General features: G+C 50.2%; 29 non-coding genes across 29 annotated transcripts; all 29 read right to left on the bottom strand.

Annotated features, from left to right (window-relative positions):
• Positions 1-219: 219 nt before the first annotated feature.
• On the bottom strand, positions 220-293 carry Trnan-guu (transfer RNA asparagine (anticodon GUU)). Its single transcript has one exon. It is a non-coding gene; the product is annotated as a tRNA-Asn (tRNA).
• A 333-nt stretch (positions 294-626) lies between these two features.
• Trnat-cgu (transfer RNA threonine (anticodon CGU)) lies at positions 627-698 on the bottom strand. The gene has a single exon. It is a non-coding gene; the product is annotated as a tRNA-Thr (tRNA).
• Positions 699-1386: 688 nt separating this feature from the next.
• Positions 1387-1460, bottom strand: Trnan-guu (transfer RNA asparagine (anticodon GUU)). Its single transcript has one exon. It is a non-coding gene; the product is annotated as a tRNA-Asn (tRNA).
• Positions 1461-1793: 333 nt separating this feature from the next.
• Positions 1794-1865, bottom strand: Trnat-cgu (transfer RNA threonine (anticodon CGU)). Its single transcript has one exon. It is a non-coding gene; the product is annotated as a tRNA-Thr (tRNA).
• A 688-nt stretch (positions 1866-2553) lies between these two features.
• Trnan-guu (transfer RNA asparagine (anticodon GUU)) lies at positions 2554-2627 on the bottom strand. The gene has a single exon. It is a non-coding gene; the product is annotated as a tRNA-Asn (tRNA).
• A 333-nt stretch (positions 2628-2960) lies between these two features.
• On the bottom strand, positions 2961-3032 carry Trnat-cgu (transfer RNA threonine (anticodon CGU)). Its single transcript has one exon. It is a non-coding gene; the product is annotated as a tRNA-Thr (tRNA).
• Positions 3033-3720: 688 nt separating this feature from the next.
• Trnan-guu (transfer RNA asparagine (anticodon GUU)) lies at positions 3721-3794 on the bottom strand. Its single transcript has one exon. It is a non-coding gene; the product is annotated as a tRNA-Asn (tRNA).
• Positions 3795-4127: 333 nt separating this feature from the next.
• Positions 4128-4199, bottom strand: Trnat-cgu (transfer RNA threonine (anticodon CGU)). Its single transcript has one exon. It is a non-coding gene; the product is annotated as a tRNA-Thr (tRNA).
• Positions 4200-4887: 688 nt separating this feature from the next.
• Positions 4888-4961, bottom strand: Trnan-guu (transfer RNA asparagine (anticodon GUU)). Its single transcript has one exon. It is a non-coding gene; the product is annotated as a tRNA-Asn (tRNA).
• A 333-nt stretch (positions 4962-5294) lies between these two features.
• On the bottom strand, positions 5295-5366 carry Trnat-cgu (transfer RNA threonine (anticodon CGU)). The gene has a single exon. It is a non-coding gene; the product is annotated as a tRNA-Thr (tRNA).
• A 688-nt stretch (positions 5367-6054) lies between these two features.
• Trnan-guu (transfer RNA asparagine (anticodon GUU)) lies at positions 6055-6128 on the bottom strand. Its single transcript has one exon. It is a non-coding gene; the product is annotated as a tRNA-Asn (tRNA).
• A 333-nt stretch (positions 6129-6461) lies between these two features.
• On the bottom strand, positions 6462-6533 carry Trnat-cgu (transfer RNA threonine (anticodon CGU)). Its single transcript has one exon. It is a non-coding gene; the product is annotated as a tRNA-Thr (tRNA).
• A 688-nt stretch (positions 6534-7221) lies between these two features.
• Positions 7222-7295, bottom strand: Trnan-guu (transfer RNA asparagine (anticodon GUU)). The gene has a single exon. It is a non-coding gene; the product is annotated as a tRNA-Asn (tRNA).
• A 333-nt stretch (positions 7296-7628) lies between these two features.
• Trnat-cgu (transfer RNA threonine (anticodon CGU)) lies at positions 7629-7700 on the bottom strand. Its single transcript has one exon. It is a non-coding gene; the product is annotated as a tRNA-Thr (tRNA).
• A 688-nt stretch (positions 7701-8388) lies between these two features.
• Positions 8389-8462, bottom strand: Trnan-guu (transfer RNA asparagine (anticodon GUU)). The gene has a single exon. It is a non-coding gene; the product is annotated as a tRNA-Asn (tRNA).
• A 333-nt stretch (positions 8463-8795) lies between these two features.
• Positions 8796-8867, bottom strand: Trnat-cgu (transfer RNA threonine (anticodon CGU)). Its single transcript has one exon. It is a non-coding gene; the product is annotated as a tRNA-Thr (tRNA).
• A 688-nt stretch (positions 8868-9555) lies between these two features.
• Trnan-guu (transfer RNA asparagine (anticodon GUU)) lies at positions 9556-9629 on the bottom strand. Its single transcript has one exon. It is a non-coding gene; the product is annotated as a tRNA-Asn (tRNA).
• Positions 9630-9962: 333 nt separating this feature from the next.
• Positions 9963-10034, bottom strand: Trnat-cgu (transfer RNA threonine (anticodon CGU)). Its single transcript has one exon. It is a non-coding gene; the product is annotated as a tRNA-Thr (tRNA).
• A 688-nt stretch (positions 10035-10722) lies between these two features.
• Trnan-guu (transfer RNA asparagine (anticodon GUU)) lies at positions 10723-10796 on the bottom strand. The gene has a single exon. It is a non-coding gene; the product is annotated as a tRNA-Asn (tRNA).
• Positions 10797-11129: 333 nt separating this feature from the next.
• Trnat-cgu (transfer RNA threonine (anticodon CGU)) lies at positions 11130-11201 on the bottom strand. Its single transcript has one exon. It is a non-coding gene; the product is annotated as a tRNA-Thr (tRNA).
• A 688-nt stretch (positions 11202-11889) lies between these two features.
• Positions 11890-11963, bottom strand: Trnan-guu (transfer RNA asparagine (anticodon GUU)). The gene has a single exon. It is a non-coding gene; the product is annotated as a tRNA-Asn (tRNA).
• A 333-nt stretch (positions 11964-12296) lies between these two features.
• On the bottom strand, positions 12297-12368 carry Trnat-cgu (transfer RNA threonine (anticodon CGU)). Its single transcript has one exon. It is a non-coding gene; the product is annotated as a tRNA-Thr (tRNA).
• A 688-nt stretch (positions 12369-13056) lies between these two features.
• Trnan-guu (transfer RNA asparagine (anticodon GUU)) lies at positions 13057-13130 on the bottom strand. The gene has a single exon. It is a non-coding gene; the product is annotated as a tRNA-Asn (tRNA).
• A 333-nt stretch (positions 13131-13463) lies between these two features.
• Positions 13464-13535, bottom strand: Trnat-cgu (transfer RNA threonine (anticodon CGU)). The gene has a single exon. It is a non-coding gene; the product is annotated as a tRNA-Thr (tRNA).
• A 688-nt stretch (positions 13536-14223) lies between these two features.
• Trnan-guu (transfer RNA asparagine (anticodon GUU)) lies at positions 14224-14297 on the bottom strand. Its single transcript has one exon. It is a non-coding gene; the product is annotated as a tRNA-Asn (tRNA).
• A 333-nt stretch (positions 14298-14630) lies between these two features.
• On the bottom strand, positions 14631-14702 carry Trnat-cgu (transfer RNA threonine (anticodon CGU)). The gene has a single exon. It is a non-coding gene; the product is annotated as a tRNA-Thr (tRNA).
• A 688-nt stretch (positions 14703-15390) lies between these two features.
• Positions 15391-15464, bottom strand: Trnan-guu (transfer RNA asparagine (anticodon GUU)). The gene has a single exon. It is a non-coding gene; the product is annotated as a tRNA-Asn (tRNA).
• A 333-nt stretch (positions 15465-15797) lies between these two features.
• On the bottom strand, positions 15798-15869 carry Trnat-cgu (transfer RNA threonine (anticodon CGU)). The gene has a single exon. It is a non-coding gene; the product is annotated as a tRNA-Thr (tRNA).
• A 688-nt stretch (positions 15870-16557) lies between these two features.
• Positions 16558-16631, bottom strand: Trnan-guu (transfer RNA asparagine (anticodon GUU)). Its single transcript has one exon. It is a non-coding gene; the product is annotated as a tRNA-Asn (tRNA).
• Positions 16632-16902: the final 271 nt, after the last annotated feature.

Raw genomic sequence — 16902 nt, forward strand, 5'->3', positions numbered from 1 at the left:
TTTGTAGTGGGCGTCGCTCTACTGCAGTGCACACATGACGAATAAATAGGAAAAGAGTAGAACGTCTGTGTAGGGCCATGTTTTTACCTACAGTGTCACTTGGCTGAATGTGTATAAGGCTCTGTGGCATCACTCAAACACAGCCAAATTGTCACGCTAGCTGTGTATCTCTAACAAAGTTGACGTATGTCCTCACCTCGGTGCCGGTTAAAACGATTTCGCCCCCGGGTGGGCTCGAACCACCAACCTTTCGGTTAACAGCCGAACGCGCTAGCCGATTGCGCCACGGAGGCCTTGAATTTGGCTCACTTGTGCTCTGTATATCAACGCAATTCGTATACCTTCTGCAGGAATCTCGCAGAATGGTAGCATCTGCTTGCGCCTCTTCACATGGATAACGTGCATGCACACTGTAGCGAGGCTCGTACACGAATGACATCGCCAAGCATGACATTATACTACAAAATGCATACAAACCACTGTTGTGCCTATGCATTCAGAAAACCTCTGAGGCCAGTAGAATACTTTTCATAGGCTGTAGAACATCCCTTTCATTCAGTGTACTGCCATGTGTTAGATGCTGCTCGAGATAGCTCCGCTCCTTGCAGGAAGGTTAAAAAAATGAATGCCTTCTGTGAGGTTCGAACTCACGACCCCTGGTTTACGAGACCAGTGCTCTACCACTGAGCTAAGAAGGCGGCAGCTTAGCGTTTGTGAGCTATCCCCGAATTGTCACTTCATCATACTGAATCTTGCAGCCCTCGACCAGATATCGGATTTGGCACCCAGCTGCTGCAGGGGGTGTCCACATTGCCGTTTTCCAAATCTCTTGACTGTTTCGCCCTTACGATCGACGACGAGCGTCGGGCCACCAGAAGTTTGCGGTCTGCACAATCCTGTCCTAGTGCACAGCTTGTGGGATAGCGTGGCTCGACTGCGAAATGCGCCTTTCGGCTCCTCTCTCTGGCTACAGTATGCTGTTGTCCACAGTGGCACTGGCGTTGCCCATGGGGCTTCATGTAAGGCGACTGCACGTCTCTCGGCCAACAGCGGCCCACTGCAGATCGACACTTAAGAGACACCAAATACAAATCGACATCGAGAGACAGGCCCTGTCATATGGCAGTCGCGACGTATACGCTGAAATTGAATGTAAAGAATACGTCTTTTGTAGTGGGCGTCGCTCTACTGCAGTGCACACATGACGAATAAATAGGAAAAGAGTAGAACGTCTGTGTAGGGCCATGTTTTTACCTACAGTGTCACTTGGCTGAATGTGTATAAGGCTCTGTGGCATCACTCAAACACAGCCAAATTGTCACGCTAGCTGTGTATCTCTAACAAAGTTGACGTATGTCCTCACCTCGGTGCCGGTTAAAACGATTTCGCCCCCGGGTGTGCTCGAACCACCAACCTTTCGGTTAACAGCCGAACGCGCTAGCCGATTGCGCCACGGAGGCCTTGAATTTGGCTCACTTGTGCTCTGTATATCAACGCAATTCGTATACCTTCTGCAGGAATCTCGCAGAATGGTAGCATCTGCTTGCGCCTCTTCACATGGATAACGTGCATGCACACTGTAGCGAGGCTCGTACACGAATGACATCGCCAAGCATGACATTATACTACAAAATGCATACAAACCACTGTTGTGCCTATGCATTCAGAAAACCTCTGAGGCCAGTAGAATACTTTTCATAGGCTGTAGAACATCCCTTTCATTCAGTGTACTGCCATGTGTTAGATGCTGCTCGAGATAGCTCCGCTCCTTGCAGGAAGGTTAAAAAAATGAATGCCTTCTGTGAGGTTCGAACTCACGACCCCTGGTTTACGAGACCAGTGCTCTACCACTGAGCTAAGAAGGCGGCAGCTTAGCGTTTGTGAGCTATCCCCGAATTGTCACTTCATCATACTGAATCTTGCAGCCCTCGACCAGATATCGGATTTGGCACCCAGCTGCTGCAGGGGGTGTCCACATTGCCGTTTTCCAAATCTCTTGACTGTTTCGCCCTTACGATCGACGACGAGCGTCGGGCCACCAGAAGTTTGCGGTCTGCACAATCCTGTCCTAGTGCACAGCTTGTGGGATAGCGTGGCTCGACTGCGAAATGCGCCTTTCGGCTCCTCTCTCTGGCTACAGTATGCTGTTGTCCACAGTGGCACTGGCGTTGCCCATGGGGCTTCATGTAAGGCGACTGCACGTCTCTCGGCCAACAGCGGCCCACTGCAGATCGACACTTAAGAGACACCAAATACAAATCGACATCGAGAGACAGGCCCTGTCATATGGCAGTCGCGACGTATACGCTGAAATTGAATGTAAAGAATACGTCTTTTGTAGTGGGCGTCGCTCTACTGCAGTGCACACATGACGAATAAATAGGAAAAGAGTAGAACGTCTGTGTAGGGCCATGTTTTTACCTACAGTGTCACTTGGCTGAATGTGTATAAGGCTCTGTGGCATCACTCAAACACAGCCAAATTGTCACGCTAGCTGTGTATCTCTAACAAAGTTGACGTATGTCCTCACCTCGGTGCCGGTTAAAACGATTTCGCCCCCGGGTGGGCTCGAACCACCAACCTTTCGGTTAACAGCCGAACGCGCTAGCCGATTGCGCCACGGAGGCCTTGAATTTGGCTCACTTGTGCTCTGTATATCAACGCAATTCGTATACCTTCTGCAGGAATCTCGCAGAATGGTAGCATCTGCTTGCGCCTCTTCACATGGATAACGTGCATGCACACTGTAGCGAGGCTCGTACACGAATGACATCGCCAAGCATGACATTATACTACAAAATGCATACAAACCACTGTTGTGCCTATGCATTCAGAAAACCTCTGAGGCCAGTAGAATACTTTTCATAGGCTGTAGAACATCCCTTTCATTCAGTGTACTGCCATGTGTTAGATGCTGCTCGAGATAGCTCCGCTCCTTGCAGGAAGGTTAAAAAAATGAATGCCTTCTGTGAGGTTCGAACTCACGACCCCTGGTTTACGAGACCAGTGCTCTACCACTGAGCTAAGAAGGCGGCAGCTTAGCGTTTGTGAGCTATCCCCGAATTGTCACTTCATCATACTGAATCTTGCAGCCCTCGACCAGATATCGGATTTGGCACCCAGCTGCTGCAGGGGGTGTCCACATTGCCGTTTTCCAAATCTCTTGACTGTTTCGCCCTTACGATCGACGACGAGCGTCGGGCCACCAGAAGTTTGCGGTCTGCACAATCCTGTCCTAGTGCACAGCTTGTGGGATAGCGTGGCTCGACTGCGAAATGCGCCTTTCGGCTCCTCTCTCTGGCTACAGTATGCTGTTGTCCACAGTGGCACTGGCGTTGCCCATGGGGCTTCATGTAAGGCGACTGCACGTCTCTCGGCCAACAGCGGCCCACTGCAGATCGACACTTAAGAGACACCAAATACAAATCGACATCGAGAGACAGGCCCTGTCATATGGCAGTCGCGACGTATACGCTGAAATTGAATGTAAAGAATACGTCTTTTGTAGTGGGCGTCGCTCTACTGCAGTGCACACATGACGAATAAATAGGAAAAGAGTAGAACGTCTGTGTAGGGCCATGTTTTTACCTACAGTGTCACTTGGCTGAATGTGTATAAGGCTCTGTGGCATCACTCAAACACAGCCAAATTGTCACGCTAGCTGTGTATCTCTAACAAAGTTGACGTATGTCCTCACCTCGGTGCCGGTTAAAACGATTTCGCCCCTGGGTGGGCTCGAACCACCAACCTTTCGGTTAACAGCCGAACGCGCTAGCCGATTGCGCCACGGAGGCCTTGAATTTGGCTCACTTGTGCTCTGTATATCAACGCAATTCGTATACCTTCTGCAGGAATCTCGCAGAATGGTAGCATCTGCTTGCGCCTCTTCACATGGATAACGTGCATGCACACTGTAGCGAGGCTCGTACACGAATGACATCGCCAAGCATGACATTATACTACAAAATGCATACAAACCACTGTTGTGCCTATGCATTCAGAAAACCTCTGAGGCCAGTAGAATACTTTTCATAGGCTGTAGAACATCCCTTTCATTCAGTGTACTGCCATGTGTTAGATGCTGCTCGAGATAGCTCCGCTCCTTGCAGGAAGGTTAAAAAAATGAATGCCTTCTGTGAGGTTCGAACTCACGACCCCTGGTTTACGAGACCAGTGCTCTACCACTGAGCTAAGAAGGCGGCAGCTTAGCGTTTGTGAGCTATCCCCGAATTGTCACTTCATCATACTGAATCTTGCAGCCCTCGACCAGATATCGGATTTGGCACCCAGCTGCTGCAGGGGGTGTCCACATTGCCGTTTTCCAAATCTCTTGACTGTTTCGCCCTTACGATCGACGACGAGCGTCGGGCCACCAGAAGTTTGCGGTCTGCACAATCCTGTCCTAGTGCACAGCTTGTGGGATAGCGTGGCTCGACTGCGAAATGCGCCTTTCGGCTCCTCTCTCTGGCTACAGTATGCTGTTGTCCACAGTGGCACTGGCGTTGCCCATGGGGCTTCATGTAAGGCGACTGCACGTCTCTCGGCCAACAGCGGCCCACTGCAGATCGACACTTAAGAGACACCAAATACAAATCGACATCGAGAGACAGGCCCTGTCATATGGCAGTCGCGACGTATACGCTGAAATTGAATGTAAAGAATACGTCTTTTGTAGTGGGCGTCGCTCTACTGCAGTGCACACATGACGAATAAATAGGAAAAGAGTAGAACGTCTGTGTAGGGCCATGTTTTTACCTACAGTGTCACTTGGCTGAATGTGTATAAGGCTCTGTGGCATCACTCAAACACAGCCAAATTGTCACGCTAGCTGTGTATCTCTAACAAAGTTGACGTATGTCCTCACCTCGGTGCCGGTTAAAACGATTTCGCCCCCGGGTGGGCTCGAACCACCAACCTTTCGGTTAACAGCCGAACGCGCTAGCCGATTGCGCCACGGAGGCCTTGAATTTGGCTCACTTGTGCTCTGTATATCAACGCAATTCGTATACCTTCTGCAGGAATCTCGCAGAATGGTAGCATCTGCTTGCGCCTCTTCACATGGATAACGTGCATGCACACTGTAGCGAGGCTCGTACACGAATGACATCGCCAAGCATGACATTATACTACAAAATGCATACAAACCACTGTTGTGCCTATGCATTCAGAAAACCTCTGAGGCCAGTAGAATACTTTTCATAGGCTGTAGAACATCCCTTTCATTCAGTGTACTGCCATGTGTTAGATGCTGCTCGAGATAGCTCCGCTCCTTGCAGGAAGGTTAAAAAAATGAATGCCTTCTGTGAGGTTCGAACTCACGACCCCTGGTTTACGAGACCAGTGCTCTACCACTGAGCTAAGAAGGCGGCAGCTTAGCGTTTGTGAGCTATCCCCGAATTGTCACTTCATCATACTGAATCTTGCAGCCCTCGACCAGATATCGGATTTGGCACCCAGCTGCTGCAGGGGGTGTCCACATTGCCGTTTTCCAAATCTCTTGACTGTTTCGCCCTTACGATCGACGACGAGCGTCGGGCCACCAGAAGTTTGCGGTCTGCACAATCCTGTCCTAGTGCACAGCTTGTGGGATAGCGTGGCTCGACTGCGAAATGCGCCTTTCGGCTCCTCTCTCTGGCTACAGTATGCTGTTGTCCACAGTGGCACTGGCGTTGCCCATGGGGCTTCATGTAAGGCGACTGCACGTCTCTCGGCCAACAGCGGCCCACTGCAGATCGACACTTAAGAGACACCAAATACAAATCGACATCGAGAGACAGGCCCTGTCATATGGCAGTCGCGACGTATACGCTGAAATTGAATGTAAAGAATACGTCTTTTGTAGTGGGCGTCGCTCTACTGCAGTGCACACATGACGAATAAATAGGAAAAGAGTAGAACGTCTGTGTAGGGCCATGTTTTTACCTACAGTGTCACTTGGCTGAATGTGTATAAGGCTCTGTGGCATCACTCAAACACAGCCAAATTGTCACGCTAGCTGTGTATCTCTAACAAAGTTGACGTATGTCCTCACCTCGGTGCCGGTTAAAACGATTTCGCCCCCGGGTGGGCTCGAACCACCAACCTTTCGGTTAACAGCCGAACGCGCTAGCCGATTGCGCCACGGAGGCCTTGAATTTCGCTCACTTGTGCTCTGTATATCAACGCAATTCGTATACCTTCTGCAGGAATCTCGCAGAATGGTAGCATCTGCTTGCGCCTCTTCACATGGATAACGTGCATGCACACTGTAGCGAGGCTCGTACACGAATGACATCGCCAAGCATGACATTATACTACAAAATGCATACAAACCACTGTTGTGCCTATGCATTCAGAAAACCTCTGAGGCCAGTAGAATACTTTTCATAGGCTGTAGAACATCCCTTTCATTCAGTGTACTGCCATGTGTTAGATGCTGCTCGAGATAGCTCCGCTCCTTGCAGGAAGGTTAAAAAAATGAATGCCTTCTGTGAGGTTCGAACTCACGACCCCTGGTTTACGAGACCAGTGCTCTACCACTGAGCTAAGAAGGCGGCAGCTTAGCGTTTGTGAGCTATCCCCGAATTGTCACTTCATCATACTGAATCTTGCAGCCCTCGACCAGATATCGGATTTGGCACCCAGCTGCTGCAGGGGGTGTCCACATTGCCGTTTTCCAAATCTCTTGACTGTTTCGCCCTTACGATCGACGACGAGCGTCGGGCCACCAGAAGTTTGCGGTCTGCACAATCCTGTCCTAGTGCACAGCTTGTGGGATAGCGTGGCTCGACTGCGAAATGCGCCTTTCGGCTCCTCTCTCTGGCTACAGTATGCTGTTGTCCACAGTGGCACTGGCGTTGCCCATGGGGCTTCATGTAAGGCGACTGCACGTCTCTCGGCCAACAGCGGCCCACTGCAGATCGACACTTAAGAGACACCAAATACAAATCGACATCGAGAGACAGGCCCTGTCATATGGCAGTCGCGACGTATACGCTGAAATTGAATGTAAAGAATACGTCTTTTGTAGTGGGCGTCGCTCTACTGCAGTGCACACATGACGAATAAATAGGAAAAGAGTAGAACGTCTGTGTAGGGCCATGTTTTTACCTACAGTGTCACTTGGCTGAATGTGTATAAGGCTCTGTGGCATCACTCAAACACAGCCAAATTGTCACGCTAGCTGTGTATCTCTAACAAAGTTGACGTATGTCCTCACCTCGGTGCCGGTTAAAACGATTTCGCCCCCGGGTGGGCTCGAACCACCAACCTTTCGGTTAACAGCCGAACGCGCTAGCCGATTGCGCCACGGAGGCCTTGAATTTGGCTCACTTGTGCTCTGTATATCAACGCAATTCGTATACCTTCTGCAGGAATCTCGCAGAATGGTAGCATCTGCTTGCGCCTCTTCACATGGATAACGTGCATGCACACTGTAGCGAGGCTCGTACACGAATGACATCGCCAAGCATGACATTATACTACAAAATGCATACAAACCACTGTTGTGCCTATGCATTCAGAAAACCTCTGAGGCCAGTAGAATACTTTTCATAGGCTGTAGAACATCCCTTTCATTCAGTGTACTGCCATGTGTTAGATGCTGCTCGAGATAGCTCCGCTCCTTGCAGGAAGGTTAAAAAAATGAATGCCTTCTGTGAGGTTCGAACTCACGACCCCTGGTTTACGAGACCAGTGCTCTACCACTGAGCTAAGAAGGCGGCAGCTTAGCGTTTGTGAGCTATCCCCGAATTGTCACTTCATCATACTGAATCTTGCAGCCCTCGACCAGATATCGGATTTGGCACCCAGCTGCTGCAGGGGGTGTCCACATTGCCGTTTTCCAAATCTCTTGACTGTTTCGCCCTTACGATCGACGACGAGCGTCGGGCCACCAGAAGTTTGCGGTCTGCACAATCCTGTCCTAGTGCACAGCTTGTGGGATAGCGTGGCTCGACTGCGAAATGCGCCTTTCGGCTCCTCTCTCTGGCTACAGTATGCTGTTGTCCACAGTGGCACTGGCGTTGCCCATGGGGCTTCATGTAAGGCGACTGCACGTCTCTCGGCCAACAGCGGCCCACTGCAGATCGACACTTAAGAGACACCAAATACAAATCGACATCGAGAGACAGGCCCTGTCATATGGCAGTCGCGACGTATACGCTGAAATTGAATGTAAAGAATACGTCTTTTGTAGTGGGCGTCGCTCTACTGCAGTGCACACATGACGAATAAATAGGAAAAGAGTAGAACGTCTGTGTAGGGCCATGTTTTTACCTACAGTGTCACTTGGCTGAATGTGTATAAGGCTCTGTGGCATCACTCAAACACAGCCAAATTGTCACGCTAGCTGTGTATCTCTAACAAAGTTGACGTATGTCCTCACCTCGGTGCCGGTTAAAACGATTTCGCCCCCGGGTGGGCTCGAACCACCAACCTTTCGGTTAACAGCCGAACGCGCTAGCCGATTGCGCCACGGAGGCCTTGAATTTCGCTCACTTGTGCTCTGTATATCAACGCAATTCGTATACCTTCTGCAGGAATCTCGCAGAATGGTAGCATCTGCTTGCGCCTCTTCACATGGATAACGTGCATGCACACTGTAGCGAGGCTCGTACACGAATGACATCGCCAAGCATGACATTATACTACAAAATGCATACAAACCACTGTTGTGCCTATGCATTCAGAAAACCTCTGAGGCCAGTAGAATACTTTTCATAGGCTGTAGAACATCCCTTTCATTCAGTGTACTGCCATGTGTTAGATGCTGCTCGAGATAGCTCCGCTCCTTGCAGGAAGGTTAAAAAAATGAATGCCTTCTGTGAGGTTCGAACTCACGACCCCTGGTTTACGAGACCAGTGCTCTACCACTGAGCTAAGAAGGCGGCAGCTTAGCGTTTGTGAGCTATCCCCGAATTGTCACTTCATCATACTGAATCTTGCAGCCCTCGACCAGATATCGGATTTGGCACCCAGCTGCTGCAGGGGGTGTCCACATTGCCGTTTTCCAAATCTCTTGACTGTTTCGCCCTTACGATCGACGACGAGCGTCGGGCCACCAGAAGTTTGCGGTCTGCACAATCCTGTCCTAGTGCACAGCTTGTGGGATAGCGTGGCTCGACTGCGAAATGCGCCTTTCGGCTCCTCTCTCTGGCTACAGTATGCTGTTGTCCACAGTGGCACTGGCGTTGCCCATGGGGCTTCATGTAAGGCGACTGCACGTCTCTCGGCCAACAGCGGCCCACTGCAGATCGACACTTAAGAGACACCAAATACAAATCGACATCGAGAGACAGGCCCTGTCATATGGCAGTCGCGACGTATACGCTGAAATTGAATGTAAATAATACGTCTTTTGTAGTGGGCGTCGCTCTACTGCAGTGCACACATGACGAATAAATAGGAAAAGAGTAGAACGTCTGTGTAGGGCCATGTTTTTACCTACAGTGTCACTTGGCTGAATGTGTATAAGGCTCTGTGGCATCACTCAAACACAGCCAAATTGTCACGCTAGCTGTGTATCTCTAACAAAGTTGACGTATGTCCTCACCTCGGTGCCGGTTAAAACGATTTCGCCCCCGGGTGGGCTCGAACCACCAACCTTTCGGTTAACAGCCGAACGCGCTAGCCGATTGCGCCACGGAGGCCTTGAATTTCGCTCACTTGTGCTCTGTATATCAACGCAATTCGTATACCTTCTGCAGGAATCTCGCAGAATGGTAGCATCTGCTTGCGCCTCTTCACATGGATAACGTGCATGCACACTGTAGCGAGGCTCGTACACGAATGACATCGCCAAGCATGACATTATACTACAAAATGCATACAAACCACTGTTGTGCCTATGCATTCAGAAAACCTCTGAGGCCAGTAGAATACTTTTCATAGGCTGTAGAACATCCCTTTCATTCAGTGTACTGCCATGTGTTAGATGCTGCTCGAGATAGCTCCGCTCCTTGCAGGAAGGTTAAAAAAATGAATGCCTTCTGTGAGGTTCGAACTCACGACCCCTGGTTTACGAGACCAGTGCTCTACCACTGAGCTAAGAAGGCGGCAGCTTAGCGTTTGTGAGCTATCCCCGAATTGTCACTTCATCATACTGAATCTTGCAGCCCTCGACCAGATATCGGATTTGGCACCCAGCTGCTGCAGGGGGTGTCCACATTGCCGTTTTCCAAATCTCTTGACTGTTTCGCCCTTACGATCGACGACGAGCGTCGGGCCACCAGAAGTTTGCGGTCTGCACAATCCTGTCCTAGTGCACAGCTTGTGGGATAGCGTGGCTCGACTGCGAAATGCGCCTTTCGGCTCCTCTCTCTGGCTACAGTATGCTGTTGTCCACAGTGGCACTGGCGTTGCCCATGGGGCTTCATGTAAGGCGACTGCACGTCTCTCGGCCAACAGCGGCCCACTGCAGATCGACACTTAAGAGACACCAAATACAAATCGACATCGAGAGACAGGCCCTGTCATATGGCAGTCGCGACGTATACGCTGAAATTGAATGTAAAGAATACGTCTTTTGTAGTGGGCGTCGCTCTACTGCAGTGCACACATGACGAATAAATAGGAAAAGAGTAGAACGTCTGTGTAGGGCCATGTTTTTACCTACAGTGTCACTTGGCTGAATGTGTATAAGGCTCTGTGGCATCACTCAAACACAGCCAAATTGTCACGCTAGCTGTGTATCTCTAACAAAGTTGACGTATGTCCTCACCTCGGTGCCGGTTAAAACGATTTCGCCCCCGGGTGGGCTCGAACCACCAACCTTTCGGTTAACAGCCGAACGCGCTAGCCGATTGCGCCACGGAGGCCTTGAATTTCGCTCACTTGTGCTCTGTATATCAACGCAATTCGTATACCTTCTGCAGGAATCTCGCAGAATGGTAGCATCTGCTTGCGCCTCTTCACATGGATAACGTGCATGCACACTGTAGCGAGGCTCGTACACGAATGACATCGCCAAGCATGACATTATACTACAAAATGCATACAAACCACTGTTGTGCCTATGCATTCAGAAAACCTCTGAGGCCAGTAGAATACTTTTCATAGGCTGTAGAACATCCCTTTCATTCAGTGTACTGCCATGTGTTAGATGCTGCTCGAGATAGCTCCGCTCCTTGCAGGAAGGTTAAAAAAATGAATGCCTTCTGTGAGGTTCGAACTCACGACCCCTGGTTTACGAGACCAGTGCTCTACCACTGAGCTAAGAAGGCGGCAGCTTAGCGTTTGTGAGCTATCCCCGAATTGTCACTTCATCATACTGAATCTTGCAGCCCTCGACCAGATATCGGATTTGGCACCCAGCTGCTGCAGGGGGTGTCCACATTGCCGTTTTCCAAATCTCTTGACTGTTTCGCCCTTACGATCGACGACGAGCGTCGGGCCACCAGAAGTTTGCGGTCTGCACAATCCTGTCCTAGTGCACAGCTTGTGGGATAGCGTGGCTCGACTGCGAAATGCGCCTTTCGGCTCCTCTCTCTGGCTACAGTATGCTGTTGTCCACAGTGGCACTGGCGTTGCCCATGGGGCTTCATGTAAGGCGACTGCACGTCTCTCGGCCAACAGCGGCCCACTGCAGATCGACACTTAAGAGACACCAAATACAAATCGACATCGAGAGACAGGCCCTGTCATATGGCAGTCGCGACGTATACGCTGAAATTGAATGTAAAGAATACGTCTTTTGTAGTGGGCGTCGCTCTACTGCAGTGCACACATGACGAATAAATAGGAAAAGAGTAGAACGTCTGTGTAGGGCCATGTTTTTACCTACAGTGTCACTTGGCTGAATGTGTATAAGGCTCTGTGGCATCACTCAAACACAGCCAAATTGTCACGCTAGCTGTGTATCTCTAACAAAGTTGACGTATGTCCTCACCTCGGTGCCGGTTAAAACGATTTCGCCCCCGGGTGGGCTCGAACCACCAACCTTTCGGTTAACAGCCGAACGCGCTAGCCGATTGCGCCACGGAGGCCTTGAATTTGGCTCACTTGTGCTCTGTATATCAACGCAATTCGTATACCTTCTGCAGGAATCTCGCAGAATGGTAGCATCTGCTTGCGCCTCTTCACATGGATAACGTGCATGCACACTGTAGCGAGGCTCGTACACGAATGACATCGCCAAGCATGACATTATACTACAAAATGCATACAAACCACTGTTGTGCCTATGCATTCAGAAAACCTCTGAGGCCAGTAGAATACTTTTCATAGGCTGTAGAACATCCCTTTCATTCAGTGTACTGCCATGTGTTAGATGCTGCTCGAGATAGCTCCGCTCCTTGCAGGAAGGTTAAAAAAATGAATGCCTTCTGTGAGGTTCGAACTCACGACCCCTGGTTTACGAGACCAGTGCTCTACCACTGAGCTAAGAAGGCGGCAGCTTAGCGTTTGTGAGCTATCCCCGAATTGTCACTTCATCATACTGAATCTTGCAGCCCTCGACCAGATATCGGATTTGGCACCCAGCTGCTGCAGGGGGTGTCCACATTGCCGTTTTCCAAATCTCTTGACTGTTTCGCCCTTACGATCGACGACGAGCGTCGGGCCACCAGAAGTTTGCGGTCTGCACAATCCTGTCCTAGTGCACAGCTTGTGGGATAGCGTGGCTCGACTGCGAAATGCGCCTTTCGGCTCCTCTCTCTGGCTACAGTATGCTGTTGTCCACAGTGGCACTGGCGTTGCCCATGGGGCTTCATGTAAGGCGACTGCACGTCTCTCGGCCAACAGCGGCCCACTGCAGATCGACACTTAAGAGACACCAAATACAAATCGACATCGAGAGACAGGCCCTGTCATATGGCAGTCGCGACGTATACGCTGAAATTGAATGTAAAGAATACGTCTTTTGTAGTGGGCGTCGCTCTACTGCAGTGCACACATGACGAATAAATAGGAAAAGAGTAGAACGTCTGTGTAGGGCCATGTTTTTACCTACAGTGTCACTTGGCTGAATGTGTATAAGGCTCTGTGGCATCACTCAAACACAGCCAAATTGTCACGCTAGCTGTGTATCTCTAACAAAGTTGACGTATGTCCTCACCTCGGTGCCGGTTAAAACGATTTCGCCCCCGGGTGGGCTCGAACCACCAACCTTTCGGTTAACAGCCGAACGCGCTAGCCGATTGCGCCACGGAGGCCTTGAATTTCGCTCACTTGTGCTCTGTATATCAACGCAATTCGTATACCTTCTGCAGGAATCTCGCAGAATGGTAGCATCTGCTTGCGCCTCTTCACATGGATAACGTGCATGCACACTGTAGCGAGGCTCGTACACGAATGACATCGCCAAGCATGACATTATACTACAAAATGCATACAAACCACTGTTGTGCCTATGCATTCAGAAAACCTCTGAGGCCAGTAGAATACTTTTCATAGGCTGTAGAACATCCCTTTCATTCAGTGTACTGCCATGTGTTAGATGCTGCTCGAGATAGCTCCGCTCCTTGCAGGAAGGTTAAAAAAATGAATGCCTTCTGTGAGGTTCGAACTCACGACCCCTGGTTTACGAGACCAGTGCTCTACCACTGAGCTAAGAAGGCGGCAGCTTAGCGTTTGTGAGCTATCCCCGAATTGTCACTTCATCATACTGAATCTTGCAGCCCTCGACCAGATATCGGATTTGGCACCCAGCTGCTGCAGGGGGTGTCCACATTGCCGTTTTCCAAATCTCTTGACTGTTTCGCCCTTACGATCGACGACGAGCGTCGGGCCACCAGAAGTTTGCGGTCTGCACAATCCTGTCCTAGTGCACAGCTTGTGGGATAGCGTGGCTCGACTGCGAAATGCGCCTTTCGGCTCCTCTCTCTGGCTACAGTATGCTGTTGTCCACAGTGGCACTGGCGTTGCCCATGGGGCTTCATGTAAGGCGACTGCACGTCTCTCGGCCAACAGCGGCCCACTGCAGATCGACACTTAAGAGACACCAAATACAAATCGACATCGAGAGACAGGCCCTGTCATATGGCAGTCGCGACGTATACGCTGAAATTGAATGTAAAGAATACGTCTTTTGTAGTGGGCGTCGCTCTACTGCAGTGCACACATGACGAATAAATAGGAAAAGAGTAGAACGTCTGTGTAGGGCCATGTTTTTACCTACAGTGTCACTTGGCTGAATGTGTATAAGGCTCTGTGGCATCACTCAAACACAGCCAAATTGTCACGCTAGCTGTGTATCTCTAACAAAGTTGACGTATGTCCTCACCTCGGTGCCGGTTAAAACGATTTCGCCCCCGGGTGGGCTCGAACCACCAACCTTTCGGTTAACAGCCGAACGCGCTAGCCGATTGCGCCACGGAGGCCTTGAATTTCGCTCACTTGTGCTCTGTATATCAACGCAATTCGTATACCTTCTGCAGGAATCTCGCAGAATGGTAGCATCTGCTTGCGCCTCTTCACATGGATAACGTGCATGCACACTGTAGCGAGGCTCGTACACGAATGACATCGCCAAGCATGACATTATACTACAAAATGCATACAAACCACTGTTGTGCCTATGCATTCAGAAAACCTCTGAGGCCAGTAGAATACTTTTCATAGGCTGTAGAACATCCCTTTCATTCAGTGTACTGCCATGTGTTAGATGCTGCTCGAGATAGCTCCGCTCCTTGCAGGAAGGTTAAAAAAATGAATGCCTTCTGTGAGGTTCGAACTCACGACCCCTGGTTTACGAGACCAGTGCTCTACCACTGAGCTAAGAAGGCGGCAGCTTAGCGTTTGTGAGCTATCCCCGAATTGTCACTTCATCATACTGAATCTTGCAGCCCTCGACCAGATATCGGATTTGGCACCCAGCTGCTGCAGGGGGTGTCCACATTGCCGTTTTCCAAATCTCTTGACTGTTTCGCCCTTACGATCGACGACGAGCGTCGGGCCACCAGAAGTTTGCGGTCTGCACAATCCTGTCCTAGTGCACAGCTTGTGGGATAGCGTGGCTCGACTGCGAAATGCGCCTTTCGGCTCCTCTCTCTGGCTACAGTATGCTGTTGTCCACAGTGGCACTGGCGTTGCCCATGGGGCTTCATGTAAGGCGACTGCACGTCTCTCGGCCAACAGCGGCCCACTGCAGATCGACACTTAAGAGACACCAAATACAAATCGACATCGAGAGACAGGCCCTGTCATATGGCAGTCGCGACGTATACGCTGAAATTGAATGTAAAGAATACGTCTTTTGTAGTGGGCGTCGCTCTACTGCAGTGCACACATGACGAATAAATAGGAAAAGAGTAGAACGTCTGTGTAGGGCCATGTTTTTACCTACAGTGTCACTTGGCTGAATGTGTATAAGGCTCTGTGGCATCACTCAAACACAGCCAAATTGTCACGCTAGCTGTGTATCTCTAACAAAGTTGACGTATGTCCTCACCTCGGTGCCGGTTAAAACGATTTCGCCCCCGGGTGGGCTCGAACCACCAACCTTTCGGTTAACAGCCGAACGCGCTAGCCGATTGCGCCACGGAGGCCTTGAATTTCGCTCACTTGTGCTCTGTATATCAACGCAATTCGTATACCTTCTGCAGGAATCTCGCAGAATGGTAGCATCTGCTTGCGCCTCTTCACATGGATAACGTGCATGCACACTGTAGCGAGGCTCGTACACGAATGACATCGCCAAGCATGACATTATACTACAAAATGCATACAAACCACTGTTGTGCCTATGCATTCAGAAAACCTCTGAGGCCAGTAGAATACTTTTCATAGGCTGTAGAACATCCCTTTCATTCAGTGTACTGCCATGTGTTAGATGCTGCTCGAGATAGCTCCGCTCCTTGCAGGAAGGTTAAAAAAATGAATGCCTTCTGTGAGGTTCGAACTCACGACCCCTGGTTTACGAGACCAGTGCTCTACCACTGAGCTAAGAAGGCGGCAGCTTAGCGTTTGTGAGCTATCCCCGAATTGTCACTTCATCATACTGAATCTTGCAGCCCTCGACCAGATATCGGATTTGGCACCCAGCTGCTGCAGGGGGTGTCCACATTGCCGTTTTCCAAATCTCTTGACTGTTTCGCCCTTACGATCGACGACGAGCGTCGGGCCACCAGAAGTTTGCGGTCTGCACAATCCTGTCCTAGTGCACAGCTTGTGGGATAGCGTGGCTCGACTGCGAAATGCGCCTTTCGGCTCCTCTCTCTGGCTACAGTATGCTGTTGTCCACAGTGGCACTGGCGTTGCCCATGGGGCTTCATGTAAGGCGACTGCACGTCTCTCGGCCAACAGCGGCCCACTGCAGATCGACACTTAAGAGACACCAAATACAAATCGACATCGAGAGACAGGCCCTGTCATATGGCAGTCGCGACGTATACGCTGAAATTGAATGTAAAGAATACGTCTTTTGTAGTGGGCGTCGCTCTACTGCAGTGCACACATGACGAATAAATAGGAAAAGAGTAGAACGTCTGTGTAGGGCCATGTTTTTACCTACAGTGTCACTTGGCTGAATGTGTATAAGGCTCTGTGGCATCACTCAAACACAGCCAAATTGTCACGCTAGCTGTGTATCTCTAACAAAGTTGACGTATGTCCTCACCTCGGTGCCGGTTAAAACGATTTCGCCCCCGGGTGGGCTCGAACCACCAACCTTTCGGTTAACAGCCGAACGCGCTAGCCGATTGCGCCACGGAGGCCTTGAATTTCGCTCACTTGTGCTCTGTATATCAACGCAATTCGTATACCTTCTGCAGGAATCTCGCAGAATGGTAGCATCTGCTTGCGCCTCTTCACATGGATAACGTGCATGCACACTGTAGCGAGGCTCGTACACGAATGACATCGCCAAGCATGACATTATACTACAAAATGCATACAAACCACTGTTGTGCCTATGCATTCAGAAAACCTCTGAGGCCAGTAGAATACTTTTCATAGGCTGTAGAACATCCCTTTCATTCAGTGTAC

Source organism: Schistocerca nitens, chromosome 6 (genome assembly GCF_023898315.1).
Source record: "Schistocerca nitens isolate TAMUIC-IGC-003100 chromosome 6, iqSchNite1.1, whole genome shotgun sequence".
In the NCBI taxonomy this organism is placed as follows: Eukaryota; Metazoa; Arthropoda; class Insecta; order Orthoptera; family Acrididae; genus Schistocerca; species Schistocerca nitens.